The 23,116-nt window shown below is 39.0% G+C and overlaps 1 protein-coding gene across 4 annotated transcripts in view; it reads left to right on the forward strand.

The window, feature by feature from the left end:
* s100p (S100 calcium binding protein P) overlaps positions 1 to 23,116 on the forward strand; it is a 106,646-nt gene that overhangs the window by 16,356 nt on the left and 67,174 nt on the right. Inside the window, exon 1 of one of the 4 annotated variants that reach the window (XM_079671163.1) lies at positions 8,262 to 8,326. The exons of the other annotated variants lie outside the window; for them this stretch is intronic. The gene's annotated coding sequence lies outside the window, so the exon portion shown is untranslated. Of the gene's footprint in view, positions 1 to 8,261; positions 8,327 to 23,116 lie in introns of those variants that run through there. 4 annotated transcript variants of the gene reach the window in all.

Here is a 23,116-nt window from a genome sequence, read left to right on the forward strand (position 1 = left end):
TTCAATCCTCCCAATATTATATTATCTAGTGTGCAGCCGTTTGGCTGACAATTTTAAGCACCGGCCACAGTTACTACTGTAACTACCGTTCTAAGCTGTGTAGTACTGGCCATAGTTACTGTAACTACGGTTCTAAGCAGTGTAAGTACTGGCCATAGTTACTACTGTAACTACGGTTCTATGCCGTGTAAGTACTGGCCATAGTTACTACTGTATCTACGGTTCTAAGCTATGCCGTTTAAGTACTGGCCATAGTTACCACTGTAACTACGGTTCTATGCAGTGTAAGCACTGGCCATGCTTACTACTGTAACTACGGCTATTCGATGTTCTCTTCTTTAGAAGCTAGTTATCTGGTCTTAAACATTTGTGTTATTTGACTTCATCTCGCTTGATTGTTAGCAGCAGCCGCTTGGCTAACGCCTTGCATGTACTGTTAAACTTCATTATTTAATCCAGCTAGATGAAAGCAGTGCTCTCGCTCCCGCTCCCTCTGCTAGTAACGTGGGTGTAGGTCATTAACATCCCTCTCTGTGTTTGTTGAGTAGGAAGATTGCTCTACTCTTTCCGTTCAGCAGGTAGCTGGTAAAGGCTGTGTTCTCGTGCCCGCGAGGACATTCGTTATGAACTCAACCAGTGAAGGCAGTGCATCACCCCCGCTTCTGGGGGGGGGACAGGCCCCGCTCACTCCAGAGGAGGCTTCCCACTCCTCTGCTCAGAGCTCTCTGCAGGGCACGGAGGACGCTTCGCTTCCATGGCGGCCATTATTCGTGCGGCCCTGGTATGCTTGATATCACTGTAAAATTAATCGACACTAAGGAGAATACTTATTTCCGGGTGTAAAATTCTCCGTTATCCAATGGGAATGGACGCTCACATTGCCTTTAACTGCCGCCGACATAGAGTGCCACAGTGACGCGTCCTAAAACCCGGAAGTAAGTTAGCACTTTACCAATTCCGGTTCCTTCATCAAAAAAGTAATGCAATTTCTCCATAGGATTTTGGAAAATAGCTCGAAATAAGGTCTTTGGTTGACACACATTTAAGAGACGGATCACGTTTTGTTCTACTACATTAAAAACATCAGCAGTGACCCCACTGGTGATTTTTGAAGAGTTTACGTGTCTGAAAAACGATGGTTTTTAACAAGTGGCTGAATAGGGCTACAGAAGTAGTCGAGGCCGTTTTACGTCATTACACCGAACACGTAAACACTCCCGGTAACTTTGTTTGCCCTGTTCTGCTTGAAAGCAAGTACTTGCCTCCTGCAAACTCTTAAAACAAACGCTTCAACTTGTACAATTTTGAATCTGTAGTTTTGAATATGGATCTTAAGTTGGCGTGACGTTGAAGCAGCGATCCTGCTGTAGTTCGTTTATAGCATAACTTTAGAATTTAGCTTCTGGCGACTAGATTTATGATTCGAAAATTATAAAAGTAGGGTAAATATGTGGATATTATCCGGCTGAACAAAACGTGACCCCTCTCTTAATTGTGTTTCAACCACAGACCTTATTTCGAGCTATTTTCCAAAATCCTATGGAGAAATTGCATTGAGTTTTTGTTACGGATGAAACGATAGCAAAAACTCATGGTACGATAATATCGCGATAAAAAGTCCACGGTACGATATTTATCGCGATATAGAAAAATAAAGGAAAAAAATGTGAATTTCTTTTTTTGTACTTAATTCTTTATTAAATAGTAAATCTGATTTGTACAGCATTTTAGTAGGATAGTAGTATTTTAAAGTGTTAACAATATAATAATCAGACCCTGCAATAGAATAAATAAAGTTTCACGTTTTTCAAGTAACTCAACTCTAACTCACTAACTCACTCAGCATCATCAAGGTTATCTTTTAGGAATATGAGCATGTCCACATTTCCAGGTAGAAGCTGGGATGTTTGGGTGTTTACAATATCCCCTGCTGTGGAAAAAAACTCTCTAGCTTGGTACTGATGTTGCTGGGACAGAGAGATATGCTTTGGCAGCTTTTTGTGACAGCAGTGGGTCAAACTGTGCATTGTCTCTCCACCACTTCAAAAACCACACAGTTTTTGCAAGAAGGTGAGGCTTATTGACAGGGCGAGATCTAAATATACTGTTGGTACTTGTCAATGTCTCTAGGTATGTACATGTAGCCCTGTAAATACCATGTCCTTTTTTGTTATCTGTTGTTTTATGTTCATGTTGTAACCTACTTGTTGCCATGTTGGACAGGTCTCCCTTGAGAAAGAGATCGATGATCTCAATGGGACCATCTGGTTAAATAAAGGTTTTAAAAAAAAAAAAAACTCTTAATTTTCTCACGACGGTATTGAGACATCTATTTATCACGATATTCGATATATCGTTACATCCAAAGTTTTGTCGAAGGAACCGGAAGGAGTTTACTTCCGGGTTTTAGGACGCGTCATTGTGCACTCCATTGACCGATTCAGTGCTTCCCTGAGCGTCAAATACCGCCGCCGATGGGAATACATTGCAATCAGTTGAAAGCTCTTTGCGTCCGTTCACGAAGCTGAAGGAGACTCGGTGCCTCACAACTGCACGCCAAAGGACCCTGAGCAAGCGTCGCTATTGGACTATATCAGGGAGTAAGACTGTGTTGTTTCTGAAGCCTCCAGTCTCCCGCTATTGGCTTATTCGAATGAATGGAGAGGAGAAATAACTCTGGATTCAGCTTTAAGCACATTTGACAACTTTTAGACCCTAATGATTTAAATAAGGGCTATTAAGGTGTTCGTACTGAGTGGCTGATTTAGTTGTCAGTAATTAGTAATTATACGCTCTAAGTCAATGGGAAAAAGGCCCAAATGACATCACAGATTTGAGCGTAGTAGTACCACCGTTTGGCCACTACAGAGACTTGCTTCAACAGTTTACGGCGTGCATCCTGGGGGCTTGGAATTCCCTCTATTAAATAAAAGTTTCAACTTGAGCCGAAAACTCTTTACAGGTTAGTTATATATAACAGCTACAGAAATATGGCCGTCCCAAACAAACTCAGCAATAACACGATGAAATGTTTGTGGCGCAAAGAGTCAGTAGCAGTATCTAGTTTGTGTGTCCAGGGTGATTTTACAGTGAGTTAATTTAGCTGGTGTTACATTTTATAAGCTGTGTTACAGCTACTGAATGAACGGCTGGTCACACTCTCACTGTTTGCCCTGCAGTCCATCAGGTGGCAAAAGACAACTGCAGGCTAGAAACACATGCCCTCTAGATAACCTTCAGAAACAGAACCATGACATCACTGCTGAGACACAGTGTTTGTATGTGTGTGGTTGTGGCAGGCATGCATATGAGTCTAACCCTGTCACACAGAGCAGCAGCACCTGTGCCTTCACCATGCCTCGGACCATCGCGCCTTCAAGAAATCTGTCAGGTTTATGTGTCAGAGACAAATGGTCTAGTCGTGTATAAACTGCTTGATATGAAGTCTGTGTGTGTGTGTGTGTGTGTGTGTGTGTGTGTGTGTGTGTGTGTGTGTGTGTGTGTGTGTGTGTGTGTGTGTGTGTGTGTGTGTGTGTGTGTGTGTGTGTGTGTGTGTGTGTGTGTGTGTGTCAGTGTTGATGTCTGAGTATGCAGTATGGGACAGTATGTGCGTATGTATAGCTCTAGAGATGTTCCTTTGCCATTTTATAGGTCTTTAATTACACACACAGTAGTTATACATCATGTCAAAGTAATTGTCACTTCTCTTTTGGTTTCTTTCTAAATGCTTGTACAATCACCTTTTATGCTGTTTTTATAACTGTTGGTACAATAAGACATCCCAATAAATGCAGACAAAGCTAATCATTTAGATATCCATCATCCATTGACAGGTCAAAGGCCCCGTGTTTCAGACTTCTGACACCACAGTAGCATGGGGTCCGACGTTAGGTAATGGCTGACAATGCAATCTGGATCGTGGCCCATCTACTCAAAAAAGTACAAACGTTTTATGTATCATTCTATTTATAATTAGTAAGTGAGGGTTTGAATTCCCATACGTTCAACATTTCAACATGTACCATCATTTAAAAGTTTTCCTAAAAATAAATACCCAATAATAAATAAACAACATTAAAGAAACAGAAAAAGATAAATCCAACAGCTGATGAAAAACAGTTGTCATCACATAATATTGTGCGTCCCCTCACTCAAGCAACAATTGATGATATTAATAACTCCTTATACTTCATGTTCTGTGATAGCCCTTTTTCATATTTATCATCTGGCAGTTGTGCTAATCCCAATCCATTGCCTTTGAATTTGGAATACATCATATTTGGTGACACATGGCCATAAGAATTCCCCCAAAAAAGCAGAAAAACGCACCCTGTCTTCCTACCAAAATATGTTTGCATACAATTAAAATGCATTGGAATTAAGCATATGTTTTCCTGGTCACAGTTTAAAAATAAGCTTGCAAATTGAAAGAAAACAACATCACTAAATATCTTGATAAAGATCATGGTTCTGGTCGAATTAAGTATGTTTGTTACTTTTTTTAAGTTATGGACATACATTTTAAAAGTTAACAATGACAGGTAATTTCTCAGGTGTCTGTTTGATTTAAATATCCACCGCAACCTCCAAATCGACTTCACTCGACTGAATGGAAAAGCATGTGTGGTACAGAATCTTGTACAAAATATCTTCCCCTTTAAAACGACTTTGCCAATGCGTTTAAGTTGTCTAGGCACTACAGTTTTAGGAAACCAGACTGGACAAACACCGATTCCATAATGAACTTTATGGCTAAAAAATACAGTTGCTTATGTAGATGTTCTGATGACAAACAGCAACATTATTATCCCATGAGAGTTTATTTTATACAGTATGGTTATAATCTTTCCCGTACCTTAAAGGAATAGTTTGGAAATTTGGGCATTTTTCACTTCTAGAAAAGAGTTACCCGAGCAGATTATTACCATCGTCATCTCTGAACATTAGGTTTAGGGCTCAAATGTTCTCCTCCCTGCCAACCACACCCCCTTCCACACAGCGGCTCCCTCCCACCTCCTGACAGATGCTAATGAGGCTGACCTGGAGCCAGTGACGCTGCTGTTATAGATACCTCACACAGAGCAGTCAAATACAGAGCCTCAAGACTTCTTCCAAGACATCCAAGGTTTATTATTTACAAGTTTTCCTTATTTTGCTTTTTGCTCCGAAGTTACTTTGAAATATTTTGTCTTTTAAAGTGCACCATTTCCTTGATTTTTATCCTCAATAATGAAGGTTAAGCAGCTTGAAGTCTCAGGCAGAAGTCAGAACCAACATAGTAGCATTAAATATAAATAATAGATTGGAGAAGGATGGATCGTCCATGGTGGAGGTGCAGTGGAGTGCAAGGTGCCATGTTAGGGGACAACTGCTCTAACAGTCTGACCGTTGATACCAGTGCGACACCTCCGTCAGAAATCAGGTGACCTCCATTTCATCATCACTGTGCTCATACAGGAGTAAAGCTGTAACTACAGTTGTAGTACATTTGTTAGATATTTATTTTCTAAACTATACTATTCTATACTGCACAATTCATACAAAGCATTTGTTATTCATGCATTATGTTGACACTGCTCTGAGGCTCAAAGGCTTAAACCAGCATCCACGCAGAGCTGAATAATCTGTGGAAAATTATTAATTAAAAATAAAAATTGCTGTCATTTTCTAGATATTAACCTTCAAATGCAGTTGCCCTACGATACTAATGGTATACTTGACGTTCATCAATAATATTTAAAGTGGACCTATTATATATCGGAAAAATATATTGTAGAAATACAAAACATGTCTGTGAAGTTTTTTGCTTAAAATACCAAACAGATCACCCATTGTAGCCATGCCTCATACTGCTCATACCCCTCTTTTGCAGTCCTGTTAGAGAAACGCAGATCTTTGGTCCTTAGCTTGAAAAAAAGAGGAGGCGGAGCTAATGCCTGATCAGAATTCTAAGGGAGATAAAGTTAAATTCTGCTGTGATAAAACGCCATCCTGTTCTAAACCACATCAGAGATTATTTCTGTATGGAGCTCAAATGCTTTTTCTCTTGCGGGTTTATCACAAGGTGAGTTCTTTTTTTATTTCCTGCTTTTTAAACACATGTGCTCTACAGTACAGGTTAGCTCTGAGTGTTAGCGAGGCTTGCTAATATAAACAAAGACGAGATTACGTCGAAAACACGTCAGGCATTGTTTCTGATAGTGTAGATCGTGTTCGTTGTTCCCGAGTCCAGGAGGAAGTAAAAAAAAAGACAATGGAGTCTCGGAAAAATTCAAATGAGCAATTTAATTAAGTAACGTGGTTTTGGAACAAACAAAACAGGTCTTCACAGCATGTGCTGCGTGTGTATACATGTGATTCCTGGCTCCTCTTCTCATTGTCTGCTTCAATGATGGGCGGGTCTTCCTCCCGGCTTCGTTTCTCTGGATTCATTTTGCATAATGTAAGAAGATTTAGACGTTGTGTGTTTAATGTGTAACACCACAAGCCTTTCCTGCTCTTATTCTCATTCATTACTTTTTATTCTATACATTCTGACGGCTGTAAACATATAACGTGAAGCCGGAAGTGAAGTCATAACTCTCATGCTCTTAACCTTTTATTTTTATATTGCCATTTTTAATCCAATATGCTCCTTTTAGATATCTTTTTACTTATTTTTCCTTATAGCTTTGTGAAGCACCTTGAGATAACGTTTGTCTTTAAAGTGTGCTATATAAATCAAATGTATTATTATTATTGTCATGCAAACAACTGGATTTTCCTTAGCTTTTTTTCAAAAATAAAACGGTACATTCATTTAATATTCAGCAATAATAACATCTCAGCGTCAATAAGTGTAGTGTTAAAGTCGTGTCATTTTCACCTTACATTCACTTTTTCTGAAAAACGTAACATTAACCACATGCAAACCGGGAAATGACGTCTTTTACTCCCAGAAACCGGAAGCCATGAAATGACGTCTTTTACTCCCAGAAACCGGAAGCCATGTTCTGAACATTCGGTTTTCAGAATAGAACAGCTTTAATTAAAACAGTGTATTTAATTTAAATTACACCATATAAACATTGATTTGAATTTATTACAATAGCAACTTTCTGTGGGTCCGCCGCCATTTGACGCCATATCGGCAGCAAATCTGTTTCTGCTCGTTGTACCCCCTTTTTTTAAATATGTGCCAGATTGATGCTTTTAACTTCAATATTTAAAAAACATCTTATATATATGCCGTGAGTTGATTATCGAGCCTTCATTTTAGCAGTCGCGGGTGTACTGTGTGTTTGCGTGTGGGGAGTGTTGCAGTAGAACATTCCACTCTAGCGCCCCTGGTGCTCACGCTTTTGTGCGTGCTCTATAGTGCCCGTAATAGTGTTCACTGGAGTCCAGCACCCCCACTCAAAATACCTTCCCGCGCCTATGGCTGGGACAATCTAAAACTCCTTCTATACATTTTTGTTCAAAGAATTAGCTGGCAACCATTTTTATTGCAGCCGGTATAAAAATAATATTTTCACTTGCTACTAACTACAAAATAGCAACTATTTGAAACTTGCACTATTTCCAATTTCAATATAAAAGCAGTTCAATGTTCAGTCCTTATCTAAGAGAGGAATATAACTTTTGTTCAATACAAAAATGCTAAAATATTACCTTTTTAAAACAACCTTGTTCTAAATAATTATTTACCAAACTAAGTTATGGATGAAGCAACTGGGCCAAACAACATGTAAAGCTAAGAGACTTCAGGCTATTGGCTGGCTCATACGAGGCTGAGGCTCCATTTACTCTAATATGTTTTTCTTTTAAAAAGGTAAATCTGGCTAATTGTATGTCTAGCGTCCACTATACTTCAGCAATTTTGGACCCCTTTAACCGTGACTTTTAAAAACGAAGCTAACCCGACGTTTAAAGTGTCCAAAAATGCATTTTCTTCTGTTTAATATCTTGTTGTCAACTTTTGACCCTTTGGGGCACCTTCACCTCCCTGTGGGAACTAATGGAACCAATTCAGGAAAGAGTGTAGATTTAAATCTGAAGTTTTGATTCTTTGCTGTCAATGTTGACATTTCCCACCACTGATCTTATCACCAGTGTTGATTTCAATGTATTTTGAGCTAAGAGGGCGCTGCTACTGAAAACCCTGTCTCAAACAACAACCAGCCAGACAGCGTACATACAGCAGAAGCAAATATTGACTCAGGGCCGGTTAACTTTTATAGACCGAGTTGGCAGTGAAGCGTGCCTCAGTCAATATTTAGTCCTGCCATGTTGGCTGCTCCTGCTTCAGTTGCCAGGTGCCAACGGCTTCCTCATGATTTGCTCTTCGGTACGTGTTCTTGTTCATGTTATTACCAGACTGACTACAAGAGATCACATGCATTTCATGTTGTATTAGTACTTTTAATGGCAGAGATTTCTGCTCAATGTGCAGATTATTTATTGAAATACTTTATGTTGGATGAGTGCCAATGTGTCAAGCTGTGGCTTTATGTCGTTATATTTGTTTGTAGCCTTTATTTAACCAGGTATTTAAAAAGTGACTGTGAAGATACAATATGTGTCTGGTTGTTGGATGTCGCTTCAGACTATATTGGCAACTGAGTCAGATAATGTACACTATGATTGTTTTTAATGATGTCAATTTAGTTTTTTTAATATTGCTTTTGACTGTCAATGACTCACCTTACGCTGTTGGCAAAATATAAGAAATAAATCATTATTAAGAAATAAAATACTAAAACGTAAGTTTTGCTTCCAAATGAACACATAAATCATTAAGAAAACATACACCTCTGTAAAGTCAATGACTATCACTTGAACCCTAAACTCTTTGTTTTAAATTTTCACATTAGCAGTGCATGTTTCCCGAACTCACTATGTATTATTACATATATATTATTATTATTATTATTATTATTATTATTATTATTATTATTATTATTATATATACAAATATATATTTTTTTGGGGGTAGTATAATCCAACAACGCATTGTTGAAGATTCTAAAAGAAGATTCTAAATAGAATCGGAGGGATGAAACGCCGGGTTACGTATTGTAACCCTTGTTATATTAACACAGGCGGAGCCCTCTACTGGACTCTATGGGTACTACCTTATCATGCAAGCAATCACCTACTGAGATTTCTATAGACGTAGCCGGCCCCGGGGCGGGCCTACCTGAATGTGCGAGCATCTCACTTCCGTATAAAAGGAGACCTCGCCTCCTGACCATTATCCTACACCAATCTTCATCGAGCGGTATAGACAACCCAGTCTCACGAAAAAACGTGTAATAACTACGTTGGTCCACAACTTGGGACGTAGTATTTCTACAAAAACGCCCCTGAAATTGTAAGATCCCTACGTTTTTTTTCACCATTCATTCCAATGGCTATGTCCCGTGATCTTCAAAACAAAACATGGCCGAACTTCGCTTTATTCTCAGTGGAAAATGCCTATATTAAGGTTAGTTTGGCCATTAAAATGCGTTTTGATGTCATTTGATGCGAGAAATATGAGTTGTTATTTCAGATTATGTGTGCAGTGGATGTACATGATCTTTAGTTTGCTGGTTATTATGAAGATTACTTCAGGAAATTGTGTCTATAAAACGTTTTAATTGTTACCAAGGTGGTTGCTCGGGACACTGCTATCGATATTATTTGTCTTATGTTGTGTATCTGTTTAATGGTGTTATCTTTATTGCTACCCCCTTCCCCGTCAATTTATAGTGTTGGTCCACAGCGCAAACGTATTAGTTTAACAAAATCCGCAGCTAAAATTGTGGCATAGATACGTTGTTTTCCCCTGTGCAACTCTCCAACCCAGTCTCACATCTCACATCGTCATAAACAAATACCGGAAACAGAACGAATAAAAAATTAAAATAATAATAATACTTTATTCCGAGTGTGCTTGCTTTTCTCTTTGAAAGTCATCACATAAAGGCATTGTAATACACGGTTCGGCTGCATTAAATATTACATATCTGCCTTAGTTCTCTATTTATAGAGCCCTGGTGAGAAGACTTCTAGACAAACATGAGGAACTGCCGCCTAGGCCTGTCACGATAATTAATTGTGTTGGACGATAAATTTTTCTGGAAATTATTGCGATAAACGATAATATTGTCGGCGCCGTTTTAAGACCATTTTAGACATAATGATAATATATAATAATAATTCAAGTACATCCTTTCAAACTTAACTTTTTATTGAACATTCAACATTGCAAATGAAATGTGAAATAATATTAAAATATATAAATGATATATAATAAATAAAACAAATTAATTAAATTATAATAAATTAATTAAATCACACACAACCAAAACAATAAATTAAATAGAGTCAGGCTGGAAAATAGAGCTCTCTCTCTCTCTCATATATATATATATATATATATATATATATATATATTATATATATATATATATATATATATATATATATATATATAAGCAAAAAAACCCTCCTTAAAACAAGTCAAGTGTACAGTTCACTGTCAAAGACCCAGATTCCTCAGCAGGCCATATCCAAATCTGTTTTTCTAAGTTTTCGAGCAAGGAACACCAACATGTTTGCATTGTCGGGCGGGGGCTCTCCATCTCCAGCTGCCGTGTTTGCTCCCAGCTGGGAAAACGGAATGGGGTGGTTGTGTTTTAGGTGGTTTAAAATGCGTGGTATTGCCTGCTTTTGTCGCTACCTTTTTTAAACCAATGCGACACACCGCCCGGCTCATTCAAGTCCGTAGGTTCGCCTCGTTGATTTGGTTTGAATCCAAAATACTGCCACACCGGAGAATCGAGATGTGTAGTTAGGTTTTGTAACCAATTCCATTTCACTTTAAATGCCCCGCGAGTAAGTCACACGTTGTTTCCCGCTTGTCGCTCTATTATTAATTTGGCTGCGACGCTGCTGCATGTGCACGCGGAGTGTCCTGACCTGGCTGTGTGTCAGCCCCGCCCCTCACAGCGCGCCTGGCAGCCACAGCGCTCCAGGCTAAAATGATGGTCACATCTTTATGTAAACGGCAATTTATCGAGCTCAGAAAAGTTATCGAGTCCATTTTATTTATCGTACGATAAGTCAATTTATCGATTATCGCGACAGGCCTACTGCCGCCAACACTGAAAACGTGACGTGGATCATAAATATATCAGCAATTAAACAACATCTTACAATTCTTTTCACACGATACGTCTCCTGCAGTATCAACACTAATTTGGCTGACTTTTATATTTGATCCAATTGGTAGATAGGCTATATTTACACCATAAAGGTGCACAGCTGATATAAAGGGACACCTAGTGGTTAAAGCATGTTATTGAATTTCATTATTTTTATTATTAGATATTAATAGGATCCCTATAAAGTATATTCATTACTCGTTATTATCTACTAATAGTTAATTAAAGACTGTATATAATGACGATTTTGCACATCCCTTTCAAGATTTTCTAAGGTTTATTGACATATCATACACACAAACGGTGTAGTTATGCAATGAATGAAAAACTTGGGTCGCAGGTTCCTCAACAGTGCATTACAAGACATCTATCAATATGTGAGTATACCTCCAGCAAACTGATATTATACATATTATACGCATATTATACTCTTATAAGATGTATGTAGATAGTATAAGAAATGTGCAGAATATGACAGTTTAATGGTGGAGGTATAGACACATATTGATAGATGTCTTGTAATGCACTGTTGAGGGACCTGCGACCCAAGTTTTTCATCTCCTACCTTGTCAGGCATTGAACAATCAATAAATAAAGAACACAGAATTATTAAATATAAAACACAGAATTTGTGTGATTATACTAAATGATTTACAAATAAACACCACTGCATATTTACAACTGTTACACATGCTGATGTCACACAAATGTTTCCAACTTGGGATCAATAAAGTATATCTTATCTTAAGATGATCGACGGCTACTGTCATATTTGCAAAATTTGCCTCTGAACCTTGACAAGTGCATGTTTCAGGCTTATCAATTAACAACAGGAAGGGTCACAGACATAAGAACAGCTGTTAAATAAAGCTCTTCTGACCTTAGCTGGCATGTGGGTATATATATTAATGCTGCCTATTATGGGCACAAGCAATTTTCACCCATTTATCAATTATATGTTTTAAATTTGAGTGTTTCCTATCCCCTAAACCTCCAGGGATGTACACAGTTTAATTCTGGCAACTTCTTATTATGGGAAATACGAAAACGTCTTTTAAAACTACAACTCCCAGTAGAGATGTGCCATAGATAGAGAACATGTTGCGAAACAGAATAGCCAGCATGTGTAGTTCTGGGGACGGGGTTGGAGAGGCGGGGACGGGGTGGACCCGTTCAAATCCAGTTTTGGACAATCTGCCGTGGTTCCATCCCATTTCAAGTGCTGTTCGACACTCGGCGTAACCCTCGGAGCAGAATCTCTTATCACAGAGCTTGAGGACTATCACGGGGTTCGTCAAGCGAAGCGGAGAGAATACTTACTTCCGGGTGTAATATTCTCTAAAGCAAATGAGCTGTTCGGCCCTCTGTCCTGACGGACTCCAACTTGTGTTTATTAATCAAACAAATAAATAAACACAAGGATAATTATGTGTTATTGTTGAGTAAATGGAGAATTGCACAGGGGAAAATAACGTATCTATGCCACAATTGTAGATTCGGATTTTGTTAAACTAATATGTTTGCGCTGTGGACCAACACTATACATTGACTGGAAAAGGGGCAGCAATAAATTTAACACCATTAAACAGTTACACATCATAACAGAAATAATATCGATAGCAGCGTCCCTAGCAACCACCTTGGTAATAATGAAAACGTTGTATGGACACAATTTCCTGAAGTAATCTTCGTAATAAATAGCAAACTAAAGATCATGTACATCCGCTGCACACATAATCTGAAATAACAACTCATATTTCTTGCATCAAATGACATCAAAACGCATTTTAATGGCCAAACTAATTTAAAATAAGCATTTTCCACCGAGAATAAAACGAAGTTCGGCCATGTGCAGGGAGAAATTTGAAAATCACGTGACATAGACGCCAGCCATTGGAATGAATGGAATGCAGTTGGAGGTCAACCAATCACAGAGCTTGAGAACTAATCACAGGGCTTGTCAAACAGAGCACATGGTGTAGTCCTAAACGATAGCTGGGGATTCTGAGTAGTGTAGTAGTATTCTGCCATCCTTTACTCCGAAAAAAAATTTTTTCTCTGAATCGAAGGGGAAAAATACAAAAGCATTGCACACAATTTAAACCAATCAATGTTGTGTAATTAACAAGGATAATCTAATGTTTTTTAGTCGATGAGTAGTGCAGATATCACTGTAAAATCAATCGACAGTTAGGGGAATACTTACTTCCGGGTGTACAATTCTCCGTTATCCAATGGGAATGGACGCTCACATTGCCTTTAAGGGCAGCCGACACAAACGAATGCCGTGCTTCCATGAGCGTCAAATCCCGCCGCAGATGGGAATACATTTCAATCAGTTGAAAGCTATTTGCGTCCCTTTATTAAGCTGAAGGAGCCTAGGAGTGTCACAACTGCACGCCACGGGACCCTGAACAAGCATCGCTCCTGGACGATTATGGAGTGAGAGTGTGTTGTCCACACCCATATTTGTGGAAACTTGGCATGACCTCTGATGTACAGGACTGGACATGACCAGACATATTCTATTGGCTATGGCAGGGGCCTGCAACCTTGTTGACCAAAAGAGCCCTTTTGCTTGTTTTTCCCAAAAAATATTGTCCGGAGCCGCAAAACATATTTCATAGCTTGATAGCTTATAAAGTTGTATTTATTGTTGTATCAGACAAAAACTAGAGTTTGTTTTGCATTTATTAGGCTATTTATTACATGATATAACACTTTTAACCTCTAATAAGAAACAAAGAACTCCTATAAGGAGAATTACAAATAATACACAGGCCTACTTTAAAATAAATTAAACACAGCACTTGGGGAGTCCTCTGCACATTTGAAGGAAAACAAATATAATTAAAATGGGCCCACTTTGAAATAAATAAAACATATAGCTGCAACCTAAAAAGAGTTAAAGGTAGGGTAGGTAAGAATGGAGAAACCAGCTCGAGTGCGCTAGAATTTGAAAATACACAACCGGAAAAAATATGTCTCTTCCTCCAACACACACGAACGCGCACATAACCAATTTAGGGCACGAGATAAGTTTGTGCACGAGATGGAAGGCTGAATGGCAGGTAGGCCATCCAGTCATCAAATGATTGGTCGTGCTTTTTGCAGCGCTACGGCTTCCAGAGATACATTTTTTTATGTATTTATTGTCAAAGCATTTAATATATTCATTGCTATCGGGACGTTAAGAGCATTCCATGGAATATCACAAAAAGTGTTTTCTGAAATAGATTACATACCCCATTGAATTATGACTGAAGATCGTCAGCTGTCATCCTCTCCTGTGTTGTTCCTCGATACGTAAAGGCTGCAGCACCTTTGACAACTTCTCTCTACATATCAAACATACCGGTAAACCAGCTTATTTTGCTATGAAAACATATAACTCTGTCCACGCAGAATTAAATCTTGTGTTCCTCCGATACTTTTCTTTGAGGCATCCATAGTTCGCTCATCGAGCCAGGTGTCAGGTTATTCACCTGCAAGAAAAGACGCTAGTGCGGGACCGTAGCAGGATGTGACGCATATTTTAGTTGACCTAATTAAACCCGTTTTGTTTTTTATTTATGTGTCAAAGTATCACCTCAAAATACAAAATACGAAACATTTTCAACCATGCAAGAAAATATAAATAGTCCTACAAATACTTTTATTTTATTTCCTTCTTATTTTTGTCTAAGCTCAAGGGAGCCGGAGCAGAGGGCTTAAAGGGCCGCATGCGGCTCGAGGGCCGCGGGTTGCCGACCCCTGGGCTATGGCATAAGACACACCTTCCCATGTTTGTGTAAAAAGGACATGACCCCTGCAGGACTTGCAAAATATTATTCTCGGCTATGACCAGTGGTGTAGTGGGCATTGGACGCGGGGGTACACCCCCACTTATTTGGAGCATGACATTTTTTTTTTTAATAGTCTAATAAATATAAAATCATTGCCAGTGTTATCAGTTGCAAGTGTGTATTTGTTGTAATAATGACAAAAACATAATACATTTCACAGTAATTATAATACAAAATAAAAACGATTTCCTAAAAAATTATGATTCGTCATCACGCTCGTGACCCCGCAGCGAACTGGGGGTGTGTCAGTGATTTGGCGGCAGCTTTTTCCCTCAAGAACGCTAACGAGAAAGCTCTACAATGGCAGGAAAACATTCAATACTTGACTTCTTTTCTAAAAAGAATATCATTCACAAAAAGAAAGAGGCTAGCAGCACAGAAGCTACAAGTGAGGCTGCTACTAGTACATCATCAGGAGAGCCGCCTAAAGATGTGGATAATGCTAGCACTAACGTCAACGTTAGCTATGCTAGCAACGTTCCCCTGGCTAGCTCAAGCTCACCTTTCCCAGAAGTATGGACGGAGGACATGTGGCGGACGAAACAAGAGGCATACCCGTGGATAGAATGCAAAGCTGGAAAATGGGATGCAAAGTTTGCTCTTCCATTTCGGATTTATCAGCCTTCAAAACGCAAGGTTCAAGATTGGCAGATGAATGGCGTTCCTACACAGTCACTTACAGTGGAAGAGACAAGAGCGGCATGTTGAGGTCCCTCAGAATTCTTTTTACTAAACACAAAGAATCAAATGGACACACTGCTGCACAGCGGATTCAAGACAACGCAAAAAAGGAAACACTTGAGAAGGTCTGTGACAATATGAATGCATCAAAGCTGAAAGCTACATGTGCTGTATTTCGGTCTGCTTACTACTTGGCAAAGAACGACAGACCATTTCTGGACAACTATGGATACTGGAGTTACAACATGAAAATGGGGTTGACATAGGCATCGGTTTGCACTCCAGGTACAGTGCAGCACAGATAATTGACCATATAAGTTCAGAGATGCGTAAAAAAGTATGCCAAAGAATCCAAGCTATAGAAGGTAAAGTTTATATTCTTATAGATGAGTCAATGAGTCTGGGATGTAAAACTACATTGATTGTGTACCTCAAATGTGAAACGGACAAGAGCTGTGAACCACATTTTATGTTTCTGGATTTGAGAGCCAGAGAGCCGACACAATTATGCAGCACTTGTTGAAATGCCTCCAAGGACATGGCTTCGATGACGCTTACTTGAAGAAGCATTTAATTTCATTTGCAAGTGATGGAGCAAGTGTCATATTGGGACAAAAATCAGGTGTAGCCAAACAGCTTTCTGAACTGTACCCTAATATAGTCACCTGGCATTGCCTAAATCATTGTTTGGAGCTGGCTGTGGGGGACACGGTGTCTGACGTGAGTGGTGTGAACCATTTCCAGGCGTTTATGGACAAATTATACACTGTGTACAGCAGATCACCCCTAAACCAACGAGAACTGGCTGAGTGTGCTGCTGACTTGCATCAACAAATAGGAAAAATAGGCTGTGTGTTGAGCACGAGATGGGTGGCCAGTTCTTATCGCACAGTATCCGCTGTTTGGAACAACTTTGAGTCACTATGTGCACACTTTAGCTTTGCGATGACAAATGAGAAATGATCAGCAAACGATAGAAAGCTGTATGAAGGTCTGTTGAAGCGGCTGACTTCAAACCAGTTCCTTTTAGATTTAGGGCTTAGTGTGATACACTGAATGAGTTGAGCCCTGTTGTCAGAATGCACAACATCAGTAGTCTACGCCGACAAACTGATCCACCGGAGCATTCGTTTTATCAATGGACTGGGGGAGCGACCTGGGACCAAGGTCCTTGCAGCTGAAAATGCCATATCAGAAGGAAGACTGGGTACAGTTGAGCTCACAGACAACTCCAAAATCGTCGCCATCAATCGTCAACAATTTATTCTGAGTCTAAGCAACAACCTTAGCCATAGAATGTTCACAACTGCATCATTTCGTGGAGCAGCCTCGCAGGCCCAGTCGGACTCAGACTATGTTAATTTGCTCGCTCAACTAAAAGTCCTGGGACGCGACAACTGGCCACCAGCTCAGACCATGCCGTCTCCTAAAAATTACGTTCCCACAGAACTAAACCCCACTCTCAATTACGTTTAGCTGGAAACGTATTTTCTCCCACGTTACGTTCGTTATTAACATATCTTAAATAAGTTTATTTTCTACATATCTTCTTGAAACATATTTTCTCCCAGGTTACGTTTGTTATGAACGTATCTTAAATACGTTTATTTTCTACATATCTTTGCCATTTATTGTCTTGCTTATAATTATGATAATAATCATTTATAAATATCATTTTAGAGCACATATTTGAAATCAGTAGGTGAGGCTGTAATTTCGCCATAATAGTTTTTACATGCCAAAAAGCTGCTTTGTCGTTTATTGCACCTCAAACATTAAAACAAATCCAGAGTTACGTGTTTCTGTACTTCCTCTAAGAAGAAAGGACAGTAACAGAAGATCTCTGTGGCTTCAGGCTTAATCGCCGTTCAAATGACAGCGTTGGTTTCCCCAAAAGTGGGCGGGGCTGTAAAGTGACGTAGATTTAACTCATCTATTATTCAAAACAATTCTATTTCTAACGTAAGTTACATGCCAGTGTTTTTTTCCTTCTAATTTGTTATTCTTTTCTAAATAACACACTGTTATTTACTCAACAATAACACATAATTATCCTTGTTTTTATTTATTCGTTTAATTCTATAATCTTGGGCTTCTTAGCATGCTTTTTAGCCGTAAATAAAGTCGCCGGAAACAGACGTAGGCCTAGGGACATTTCGGACGATACACACCACAAACCCACTGAACAGATTACCCAGATCCTCAGCTTGAAGCTTGTTGATTGGATGTTTTAGCCGCAACGCATGTTGGGATATGATGTTAATGTGATATGTTATCTGAAAAAAAAATAATAAAAAAAAAATAATACTTTATTCCGAGTGTTCTTGCTTTTCTCTTTGGAAGTCATCACATAACGGCATTGTAATACACGGTTCGGCTGCATTACATATTACACATCTGCCGTAGTTCTTTATTTATAGAGCCCTGATGAGAAGACTTCTGGACAAACTTGAAGAACTGCCGCCAAAACTGAATATGTGAAGTGGATCATAAATATATATCAACAATTAAACAACATCTTGCATTTCTTTTCACAAAATACGTCTCCTCCAGTATCAATAGTAATTCGGCTGACTTTTATATTTGATCCAATTGGTAGATGAGAAATAGTATAGCAATATCCTGTACAATTATGTAAAAACATGAATAAAACTATACATCTTCAGATGTTATACATACATAAGTGTCCTATAATAATACAAAGTTATTATTAGTATGCTGTGTGTACCTTGTGTGCACCGCCTAGTGGTTAAAGCACGTTATTGAATAATTGTTGTTGAATAATGTTATTTTTGTTGAATAATGTTATTTGATGAAAAAATATTAAGAGTACATACTTTCATAGGGGGAAAGTAGAAGGTCAATGATAGAAATATAGAATATAAAAAATCAAGAAGATACTGAAAGTGATCTCTACAATAAAACAGTTTAGTGCTGGATGTAGCCTACAAAGATATTAATAGGAGGATGTGCAAAACAGACAAACTAATTAACCTTTATTAACACATTAAAGAATACTTTAGGTTAAGGTCTTCTTTCAAATAAAAAAAAAGCTTTGGGGGTATCTATCTAAAGATAAATATTAAGCCTGACAAAATACTTAGTGTCTAATATATTGCTTTCCTGCAATGTTAACTATGTTGAAGCACTTATTTTAACTGATATTATACACATTAATTATACTCTTATGTATGTAGATAGTATAAGAAATGTGCAGAATATGACAGTTTAACGGTGGAGGTACACACATATTGATAGATGTCTTGTAATGCACTGTTGAGGAACCTGTGTTCCAAGTTTTTCATTCATTGCATAACTACACCGTAGTTGTGTATATGATACTGTATGTCAATAAATCTTAGAAAATCTTGGAATCTTGAAAGGGATGTGCAAAATAGCTATTATATACAGTTTTTAATTAACTATTAGTAGAGAATAGCGAGTAATTAATATACTTTATAGAGATCTGCAGATAAATGTTTAGTCTTCTCAAGCACCAACTATCAAATATCTCTCCTGATTGTTGGCACTTGACAATCACCTTTCCCTGAATTTTATTCAGGTGTAACTAAAGTCTGCTTTAAGGGTTGTTTATATTTCACATCATTAATCAGAATCTGCAAAGTAACTAAAATAAATGTAGTGGAGTAAAAATAGGTTAACCTCTGAATTGTAGTGGGCTGTCATGTGGGTACATATTAATGCTGCCCATTATGGATACAAGCGATTTTCCCCCATTTAGTAATTACATGTTTTAAATTTGTACACAACAACATGTTTCCTATTGCCTAAACCTCCAGGGCTGTAGGCCTACACAGTTTACTACTGTCAACTTCTAATTTTGGGAAAAACTAAAACGTCTTTTAAAACTACAATTCCCAGTAGAGACGTGCCATAGAGAACATGTTGCGAAACACAATAGCCAGCATGTGTAGTTCTCGGGGGGCGTTCGAGTCCAGTTTTGAAAAGTCTGCCGTGGTTTCGTTCCATTTCAAAGAGCTTGACGCTCGGCTTAACCTTGGCACACTGCCACTCCAACATCCAATCCCAGAGCTTGAAGATTAATCACAGGGTTTGTCAACGGGACTGTAGTCCCAAACGATAGCTGGGGATTATGGGTAGTGTAGTGTCTTCGGCCATACTAAACTGAATTTTTTTTCCGGATATCATATCGCATTCGTGTGTGTGTGTGTGTGTGTGTGTGTGTGTGTGTGTGTGTGTGTGTCCAGTGATGCAAATTAGTCGCTTTTCGGCGCCTCCCGCTTTTTTAACGCTGCTTTGGGCGACTTGTGTAATTCGTGGAGAACCGAAGAGTTTTCGTTTTGGGGGGGGGGGGTGCGTCAATTCGTCCGTCCGTTAGTCCGTCCGACTGACGGACAACTTCTCACTTAAAAAAAGAAGAAGAAATCTAGATCGCAAAATAATTAAACAAGCGAGTGCCTGTTTTTTCCTGGCCAAGGACAGGTTCCTTGAACACAACACGTGACGTGTCTTCACGTGGTTATGTCTCGTCTGAAAGGAGTGCTGACGGAGAGCAACAGAACGCCGCTCCAGCTCTTCAAATATTGCAGTACCCATAAGGAGCCGTACACATGCCGCAGTGTTTGCTAGGCTGTGTCTTTAGTTGTAAGCACAGTGGCGATCTGTTATTAGCATCTGGTTAGCTAGCTATGCTAACAAATTTAAAGAGCTTTTCTACAACCAGGTGGAAGAGAGCTCTCTCCTGAGAGGCTCAAATAACCTCAGCTCAGTGAGGTTAAGGCACACCTTGATATGATCATTATAATTATTAATGAGACATTAGAGACTGAATGAAAAACAGGTATAAAATACTATATGACAGTAACAAAAAAGTTGTTAAAAATAACAAGAATAGAGTTTAAAAGGTGAGTGATTCGTAAAATATCCCAAAACAAAAATCTGCTTACAGGTCTGTTTCAAATGGGTGTTGAAAGATGTACCCATAGATCTCCTCATGTTGCTCTCAAAGTGCACCAGATTGATGCTTTTAACTTTGATATTTAAAAAAAAACTTCCCGAGGGAGCATGCCCCCGGAACCCCCTAGAGGAGGTTAGGTCCCCCCCACTTAAATCATGTTCACATGGATACTAAATACATTTGCACACATCTTGTGTCCATATCTTGCTGTTTTGGTGATCATGCCACACCGTGCACATGCATGCATGCATGCATGCATGCGCGAGTCATTGAAAGCCTTTTCTTTTTCACAGCATGAAAGAAAGGCGAAATGAATTGGCTGTGATTTTAGTTTTTTTAAGCAGAGGTTGAGTTCAATCATTTGTACGGCCCTCGGAGGATGTTGTAAAAATTGAAAGGAAAAAGGTTCCCCACCCCTGCTGTAAATAATAATAAAACCCTTGATTTATAACTTAACATCTCTGTCTCCTATTGATCTGAGTATATTATAAAGAACAGTTAATTGAAGCATTATAGCACAGGCCTTTGTCAGATGGTATACTACGCTGTTTTTTTCCTGCTTCGAATAGTTCTCTCTTTTTTCACCATACCTGTGTTTGCATCACTGGTGTGTGAAGCAGCGCTGTCTGCTTATTTGCAATGTAGGCTAGGCCTATCAGAATCATTTCAAGTCCAGATTCAATGTTGTTTGCATAAGTAGGCTATATTTTTCATCTCGTTTATTTAATAAGTTAATTTCAGGACAACTTTGGGAATTGTGTTTGTTTGTTATGAGTTTTAAATAGATTTTGAAAGTGAAGAGAGAGAGAGAGAGAGAGAGAGAGAGAGAAGCAGCGCTGTCTGCTTATTTGCAATGTATAGGCTAGGCCTAATCAGAATCATTTCAAGTCCAGATTCATTGTTGTTTGCATAAGTAGACTATATTTTTCGTTTCGTTTATTTAATAAGTTAATTTCAGGACAACTTTGGGAATTGTGTTTGTTTGTTATGAGTTTTAAATAGATTTTGAAAGTGGAGATGGAGAGAGAGAGAGAAGCAGCGCTCTCTGCTTAGTTGCAATACTGTAGCTTATGAAACTTAGGCCTATCAATTGTTTATGTAACTTATGTGCCAGTGTGTCCATGGTTTTGAGCCTGCGTGTGTTGAGCGCAGCGTCGTCTGCTTTTTGCAGTACAGTAGTAGGACTAAGCATACCGGTAGTTTCTGTGGACCTGTCTGCCCGTTTTGTGAGTGCACTGCGCGCGTGCGCACTTGTGTTGCATTGTTTGGGATGACCTAATTAAAATAGCGCCCCCCCAGTAAAAAAATCCCCACTACACAACTGGCTATGACATAACCACCTTTTTGAGGCCTCAATGTATTTCTCCTTAAGTCCGGAGCCCCCCTCCCTGTGTACTGCTGTGAGAGGAGAGGGAAGAAACTGCCTACTCTCTTATCAATGACACCCATAGATCATTATAGGCCTTACATTCAATTTAACAAACCACTTGTGTTTTGTTTATACTGTAAATATAGAAAAACCAAAAATATGAAGCATTTTCATTTTGGGTTATACAAGAATATAATTGATGATATTTGATTATAGCTAACTTTCGTTTTAAGTATTCAACATATGAAGATCTCCACACCCTCTGTTTAAAACACAAAGTTATCAAAACAGCAACAACTGAAATTTCAGCATGCGAAAAAGTACACGTCCCACCGTCCGGGACGTGTTATTTACAATATCGGACAAGTAGATCTTTCAATTGACTTGTCCGGCGGACAAGTGACGTTTTTGCCCTGATTTATTGTCGAATTATTGATACATTTAGTTTAAAAAAGGCAGAACTAATTTGCAAATTGTACGTGTCCGCCATTGTTCGTTTAGAAATCTCGGTGGAGGGGGGCGGGGTGGGGCGGGAAGTGTAGCACAGTGGCAGGGTTGGGAAGCAAAACTCGGTTCCGAGTAGGAACAAATAACAATTGTCCGGTCCCGGGATTGATAAGAGTTGTGAGGACAGGAGGCGAGGCCGAGCCCCGCGGACTGCACTGCAGCTCTCTCTCTCTATGCTCCGTATCAGCTGATCGCTGCACGGTGCAGCTCAGCTTCTCTCTCTCTCTCTCTCTCTCTTTCTATGCACAGCGGATCCGCTGCCCGTTTAACAGCCTCATCTTTGTCAAACTTTCTTATGTTCTTTCTCTAACACGTAATGAAGGTTATTAAGCGTTTTAGCTCCTGTGTTGTTAATATTGACAGCCATTTCCTTTATGAAGCGAAGCAACCTCCCTGTGTCCTCGCGCTGTACTCACATCCCCGGACCCCCAGAGCACAGGGATGTCAGTATTGTTTATGAAGCAGAAAGTACATTATTGAAATGAAAATACTTTATTTACTTTTACAAACAGTGAGCAGCTGGGCAGCTGCAGCATGTGTATTGCGGGACATGTGTAAGCGTCTTTGAGTTTTAGAAAAGCGTTAG

This window comes from Notothenia rossii, assembly GCF_949606895.1.
Source record: "Notothenia rossii genome assembly, chromosome: 1".
Lineage (NCBI taxonomy): Eukaryota > Metazoa > Chordata > Actinopteri > Perciformes > Nototheniidae > Notothenia > Notothenia rossii.